Consider the following 8,073-nt stretch of genomic DNA (forward strand, 5'->3'; position numbering starts at 1 on the left):
TTGGTTTTCAACTTTCTCATTAATCCCATTGATCTCACTTGCCATTCATATTCTGAATTATTTCATATCTGACATTTCACCAATTTCCTTTCGGTTGCCGTCTCTTGCTAGACAATGATCTTTTGAGGGTGTCAATGCAACCTGTTTTCTCATGTTGCCAGAGTTCTTTTGATGGTCCTTTCTCATTTGAACCTTTCCTTTCAGCTTATGACTAGTAGCTTTGTGGTGTACTAATTCTCTTCTGCTGAGAATGCTGTTGCTCAGTGCAGAAAAAGACACATCTCTGGATGGCAGACTTGAGTCCTATTTCAAAAGGCTGCCCAGACAGGTGAGTGGCATGTTCACTGTGAGCCTGTAACACTGCTTCTCTCCTGTGTCTCTCTATTCCTCTGTGGTTGAATGGGTAGTTGGTGTGCACAGCATGAACACTTATCCTCTCCAGGCCCAACAGTGGCTGCATTACCTAGGCAACAGCAACATGGGTTATTACCCTACATAGGTCCATCAGCAGTGGCGGTTGATCAGCACAATGATAGTGCCACCATTTGCCCTACCCAGGTTTCCCTCCCTCCCTCCCTCCCTCCCTCCCTCTCTCTCTCTCTCTCTCTCTTTCTTTCTTTCTTTCTTTCTTTCTGCCTCACCTTGTCTTCCTGGGTAGAGTGCTGAAGCATCATAGCTTACAGCAACTTCAAACTCTTGGGTTTGAGTGATCCTCTTGCCTCAGTCTCCCAAGTAGCTGGGACTACAGGCGTCCACCACAATGCCTGGCTAGTTCTTCTACTTTTAGTAGAGACAGGCTCTTGCTCTTGATCAGGCAGCTCTCAAACTCCTGAGCTCAGGCAATCCACCTGTCTATGCCTCACAGAGTGCTTGGATTACAGGTGTGAGCCCCTGCCCCTGGCAGAACATGTTAGTTTTTCATATTGAGAAGAAACACATTTTAAAATTACACTCCTAAAGCCTCATTTTAACCCTAATTTGGATGGTGCAGTCATGAACTTTATTTCCATACCAAAAGGAGATGAGTCTCTGAGACTCTTAGTAAGGGATGAGAATATTTTGCATGTTGGAAGATTATCGTGGAAGGACTCGAACAAATCAGATAAATGTGAAAAGGAACTGGGCCTTTCATGAGGAAAGAGATTTAGAATTAGGAAAATAATCCTAAATTTCATTTGGAATCAAGAAAGAGCCCAAATAAACAATGTAATCCTAAGCAAGAAGGAGAAATCTGGAGGCATCACATTGCCTCACTTCAAATTATACTACAAGGCTACAGTAACCAAAACAGCATGGTATGACTGTAAAAGTATACACATAGATCACTAAAACAGAAGCAAGAACACAGAAATAAAACCATATGCCTACAACCAACTGATCTTCAACAAAGTAGAAAAGAATATAGAGGAGAAGAACATCTGATGGCCCTGGGAAAATTAAATAGCCACATGCAGAAAAATGAAGTTGGATGTTTATCTCTCACCATATACAAAAATTAACTCAAGATGGATTAGACTGAAATGTAAAACTTGAAACTCTAAAAATGCTAGAAGAACCCTTAGAAAAATTCTTCTGGACATTGGCCTAGGCAAAGAATTTATAACCAAGGCCACAAAAGCAAATACAACAATAAATAAATAAATGAGACTTAATTAAACTATAATGTTTCTTCACAGCAAAAGAAACAAAACAGTCAAAAGACCAAAATGACAGCCTATAGAAGGGGAGAAATTTTACAAATTGTATGTCTGACAAAGGACTAATATCTAGACTCTAGAAGGAACTCAAATTAATAAAAACAAACAAAAACAACCCCATTAAAAAGTGGGCAAAAGATATGAACACACATTTTTTCAAAAGAAGATAGACAAATGTAGATAATGAAGACAAATGAAGATAAACATGTAAAAATGCCCAACATCACTAATCATCAGAGCCATGCCAATTAAAACTACAGTGAGATACCACCTTCCCCCATAACATATGCACCGCTGGTGGGAATGTAAACAAGTACAACTGGTACAGAAGGAGGCACAGAGATTCCTCAAAGAACTAAAAGTAGACCTACCGTTCTATCCAGAAATCCCACTACTGGGTATCTATCCAAAGGAAAAGAAGTTGTTACATCAAAGAAACACCTACATTCATCACAGAATGTTCATCACAGCACAATTCACAATTGCAAAGAGAGGGAGTCAAACCTAAGTGCTCATCAACGGATGAGAAGATAAAGAAAATGTGGAGATACACACAGAGTGCAAAAAAACGCATACATGTATTAAGAAAGGAAAATAATGTATTAAAATTATAATAGGGAACTCATGTTTGACTTCTGCAATCATAAGAGATACATGATAAGAAATGTTATTTCTATATATTGAGTATTATGATTTTAATACAGTTTTTCCCTTTATTAAAATGTATAGACATTGTCTTGGTACAGAGTGTGTGTGTATAAGTGTGTGTGTATCAGCCTACTTGGTATACACAAACACACACACACACACACACCCTGTGGAATATTCCTCACCCACAATAACGAATAAAATAATATCTCTTGCAACAACTTGGACAAAACCAAAGGCTGTTATCCTAAGCAAAGTATCTCAGGTAAAACAAACACGACATGTTCTCAGGGTATACCTAGTCATACAGAGTGATGTAGTAGACATTGGATATTCATAAGGGGGAAGGAGGGAGGCAAGTGGATGAAAATTTACCTATTTGGTACAGTAGGCACTATTTAGGTGATAGGTATACTTAAAAAACCCTGACTTCTCCCTTCTACACTATAGAGTTCATCCCTATAACAAAAAAAAAAAAAAAAGGAACTTTTATCATTGACGTCTAATTAAATTAGAAGAAAAAGAAATTTAAAATATTAGAGAAATTCTCCTGCTGGTTTTGAGGTTGCAAGGGGATTATGATTTGAAAAATGTGGCCCAGAACTGTGAGCCTCTGCTTATTGAGAGTAGCCCTTAAGAAAACAGAAAACTTGTTCCCACAACCTCAAGGAAGTGAACTCTGTCAAAAACTTGAATGACCTCTGCAGGGGACCCTGAGCCCCAAAGGAGAAGCCGCCTTATGGGACCCTGAGCAGTGACCCTGCCCTTCTATGCCTAGACTTCTGATCAACAGGTCTGAAAGATATATTTATGTTACTGAGGCTTTTGTATTTTGTAGCAATTTATTAGACAGAACTAATAAATTATTATAGAAAACTATATAGAAAACTATTATAGATTTTGATATTAAAATGTGTTTTTTGTTGATGTTAAAAAAATAACTGGGATGATAAAGGTGAAGGAATATTACCTCCTGGGGTGTTTGGGCCAGGTAGAGGAATGGTGAAGACATATTCCCTGCTGGGCCTCATGCTATCTCCAAGAATTGGCCTGCCCTTGGAAGGGGAAGGCTCTTCTCCCAGCCATAAACTTTTAAGTATGCCAAAAATGTAATAATAAATAGTACATAAACAAATGAAAGAATAAAACTACAAAGAAGGGATTGCTCTTCAACCACAAGTTAAAACCAATTCTACTAGAAAAAGTCAAATTCTTAGTTAAAAAAGATTTGTGAGTATAGCATTTGTATAATGGAGTAAAACTCAGGAAAATCCATTATTCCTGAAAAATCTTTTTTTCCTTTCTTTCTTTCTTTCTTTCTTTCTTTCTTTCTTTCTTTCTTTCTTTTCTTTTCTTTTTTTTTTAAAGCATAGAACTACGGCTAGCTTAGACTGAAAGGGACAAACAGAATATGTAACAAGAGATTTTCAGATTACCAAAATTCTATTGACATCAAGCAGGCTGATAAAACCATTCAGCTTCAAACACTTGCTACTTTTTATGAAAAAAGGAAGATGACTTTGAAAGTGGAAACAATAGTCCAGAGGGCAGAACCCAGAGACCCAGAGGTTTATTTCTAATCTCAAAAGCCTAGTCAAGGAAAATATCACTATTTGTCCAGCTGTATCACAGAACTTCTTGGAAGCAGTTATTCCTTTTAACCTTCCATTCCCCCCCCCGCTTTGAACTGGAATATCTATAACAGTTATTCTATATTCGTCTCACCATTGTCTGCCGGGGCTACTAGGAGCAGATGACTTGCTTGTGTAATTTTGCAGGTTCGTAGACGAACATAAAATATTCCCCAGAATTGGAACTTAATGAATTAAACCCAGGAGTTTCATCTTTACCTAATTTGGAAGATTTGTGTGAGTTCTTAGACTTTGAGATGCCACTATCATAGTCTGACACTCTCTAGAATCTTTAGAGAGGGGATGGATGCATTTATCATTTTAGAGGATATGAATGGTTTTGGGTCTGTAGGAAGAGTGATCAACAAACTTCTAAGGTAGCCTCCAAGATTCCTGCCCCCCACCTGGTACACAAGCTCTGTATAAACTCATCTGTGATGATGTGATGGACTTGAAGATGTGATGGGATTTGTTATGTTGCAATAGAAAGCTAATACAGCCAGATAACAGCCAAGTTTTTAAAAGGACTAGCAGCTTCCATCTTGTTATACATAAGCCTGATAAGAGAGGGTCTCTCCAAGCCGTGTAAGATCCATTGTGTAAAAAGTCTTACCTCTCTGATGAAAAACAAAGTGGAGATGCCTGGAGATGACATGGAAAATGGAAAGGTCCCTTCTGAGTCCAGCCTTCCAGCTGTCTCTACCAGTGTGCCAGGCACATCAGTGAAGCACTCTCAATGCTGCAGTCCAGCCTTCAGCTGAATGTCACCCAATGAGCTCACACTACATGGAGCAGAAGAATTGGCCACTCCTGTTCTAATAGAATTCTGAGCCCAAAACATGATGAGAAAAAATATGTTTGGAAGGAGTAATTTATTTGGCATGGATCACGAGAGTGGACTATTTACACACATTTGAGTATGGTGTGATCATAAGGAATGTGGACATAGCCACAGCTGATGAGATAGAAAACTGTGCTGAGACGGGAGACGGGGGGAGAATTAGTATCGTAACCATTTAGTTGGTGGTTATTTGTAGGTAACCACCCTGAAAGAAGCACTGATCTGGAGGGTGAAGAACATGGTCAGTCCAAGGGGAGATGCATGAGAATAAAAGTCGTGATCGTATTTTCCGTCTGTCTCTGATCTCCTGCACAGCTTCCAATTGGTCAATGCTTTCCAGAAATTGCAAATGATGAAAGTTCCTTATAGTTTATGCAAGTTAGCCTCTGGTGGACATGAATAGATAGCAGAGCTGGCGGAGCATAAGGCAGATATCTAGCCCAGCTTTAATCTCTGCTATGATGGCAGATAACGCGGACTAAGCAGTTCACTAAGGGCCAAAGAATGCGTGTCAGGGACTGGGAGTTTCGCTGGCTTTCCTGAAGCTCTATTGCTTGGAAGATAGGTAAATGTTCTATAAATAAACGGTTAAGGAGGAGACAATTTGTAAAGGGAGAACAGCAGGAAAAGTCACGGAAAAAATAAAGATACCAAATTATTTATTGTAGCTCTATCTGGGTAATTAGAGCAGAAGCAATTAACAGCAGCATTTACCACAGTGCATCATTACTATTTCTGTTTATTGCAAAGCCACTTACTGATGAAATAGGTTGACAACGTGTCAGTTTTTCAACAATCTACCATGTCCCATCTGCTATGTAATTGTTATTTTCAAAGCTTGAGCTTCAGCACATGGAATCAAGAGGGGGCACTCCCCTGCACTTGCTCTGAGACACACTCTATCCCCCCTCCCTTTTATAAATGGTTTATTTGTTACATCGACATCTGTAAAAAAGGGAAGGAAGAACATGGTAGGATGCAAGGGGACACAGAGCTGACTCTGTGATCAGAGGTGCAGATAACGACTGGGGGAAAATTTCTCTGCCTGGACTTCCCAGGAGGACGGCGTTTGTTATGGGCTTTACATTGAATCTCTCTCACAGTATTCCTGAAATGCCCCAATTTCTTAGCAGGGTGGCGGGCCCATTGTCACAACTGCCAAGCCCACCAAGCAAAACACATATTTCTTCTCTAAAATGAATGCAGCAATCACAAATTAATTAGATTTCCTTTCAAAGGATAAAAGCTAGGAGAAAAAAAAAATGCTTTTCTGTCCCAGGGTGCTAATGTGGCAGAAACACAATAGGAGGTGCCTCGTCTGTCGAACCGCAGGTATGGAGAAGTGGGTTTGTGTTTGTGAATACTTCACATTACATGCAACTTCCAACAGAAGCCAGAAAAAAGCTTCACATCCGGCCAGATTTAATGAACACTCGGTCTAGTGTTCATGGTCACGTGGGAAAAGGCAACGACTTGCTCATGTGCTTGGGGGCTATTTTTTGTCATCTTTTCCCAGCTGCCATGAGCCTCCATTGGCAAGAAGTTAAAAATTTAGCATAAATTCATTTGTAGGACAAAACAGTTGCAAAAAGCCTGGCCTATTAACACAATGACTGTGATTGCTTCCTTAAAGAGTAAACAGGGGTTGTTGTAGAGTTTTTGCTGAATAACCATACTGAGATCATCGAAAGAATTCATGTATGGTAACCAGAGAAAGGCTTTTACTCATTTTTTACTCACTTCTTCAGATTTAAACTTCTTTATCTACCCAGGCATTATGAATACCTTTAAATTCATGTTATTCCTCAACAGAAAGAGCAGTATGTGTTCATTTCTACCCCGACTATAAGGCAAGAGTGGAGTCTTATATTAACTTTCCTCTCCTTTCCTCCCCTCCTCTCTTCTTTTCTCCCCTTCCCTTCTCTTCTGTCCTTTTCTTTTTTCCTTCCTTCCTTCCTTCCTTCCTTCCTTCCTTTCTTTCTTCCTTCCTTCCTTCCTTCCTTCCTTCCTTCCTTCCTTTCTTTCTTTCTTTCTTTCTCTATCTTTCTTTCCTTCTTTCTTTTTCTTTCTTTCCTTCCTTCCTTCTTTCTTTCTCTCTTTTTTAAGAGAAAGAGTCTTACTTTGTCACCCAGGTGGAGTGCAGTGGTATAATCACAGTCCATTGCAATGTCAAACTCCTGGCCTTAAGCAATTTTCCTGCCTCAACCTCCCTAGCAACCAGGACTGTAGGCGTGCACCACCAGGCATGGGTAATTTTTCAGACAGGGTCTCACAGTATATCCAAGGCTGGTCTCAAATCCCTAGGTTCACCTGATTCTCCCTCCTAGCTCCTCAAAGCATTGGGCCACTGCACACAGCCTACTTTAATTTTGAACCACAGAGTGATAGATTTCTCTCTTTCATCTGGTAAACAAACTATACCATAGAGAATAGACAATGTCAAAGTGAAAGTTCTCATGGATACTGAAGGCCAGTTGTATGTCCTTGTGTACACACGTGTGTATGTATGTAGATATAAACATAAACATGTATTATCCGTTTGGTGTGAGTACAGACCTGGGCGGCCCCGAAGGCTCATTTCCTCCATCCTCATGGCGTTCAGCTCGGCAGACACTGGGCAGCCCCCAAAGAAAATGATGCTTCATCAACTGATGAGCTCCGGCATTTCCTCATTTCTAACAAGACCAGTTAATTTCACGGGGAGATTTTCACTGTGTTCTATTATTTGACTAAATGTTCCATGCAACCCCTTTCCAATTTCCTACCAATTTGCAGAGCAGTACCTGGGACATGTTCCTTCTCTTAGACCCCTGCCCATGGGACATCAGTGACAGGACTAGACAGTATTCCAGGGAACTCCCTCCCTGTAGGTTTTCCCCAGTACAAGACTGTGTGACACTGCGTGTGTGTCTACAAGGACCATGTATTTTGTTAAATGTTTTCCGTGCTATTTTTATGTTTATATCTACATATATACACATGTGTGTATACAAGGACATACAACTGGCCTTCAGTATCCATGAGACATTGGTTCCAGGACCTTCTGCCAAACAGAAAAGCCATAGATTCTCACATTCCTCATATAAAATGATGTAGCATTTGCATAGAACTTTTGAGCATCTTCCCAGATGTTTTAATTCATCTCTAGGTTACTCACAGTGTGTAATAGAGTGTAAATGCTGTGTAAGTTATTGTTAGACTTTATTGTGTAGGAAAAAATGACAATCAAATTCTGTGTATGTCCAATGGAGGTGCA

At 39.8% G+C, this 8,073-nt stretch overlaps 1 pseudogene; it reads right to left on the bottom strand.

Moving 5' to 3' along the window:
- Positions 1–7,410, bottom strand: part of LOC100952991 — a 17,502-nt pseudogene extending 10,092 nt beyond the window's left edge.
- Between the last annotated feature and the right edge of the window lie 663 nt (positions 7,411–8,073).

Source organism: Otolemur garnettii, unplaced genomic scaffold (assembly GCF_000181295.1).
Source record: "Otolemur garnettii isolate 467f Iridium unplaced genomic scaffold, OtoGar3 scaffold00008, whole genome shotgun sequence".
Classification (NCBI taxonomy): domain Eukaryota; kingdom Metazoa; phylum Chordata; class Mammalia; order Primates; family Galagidae; genus Otolemur; species Otolemur garnettii.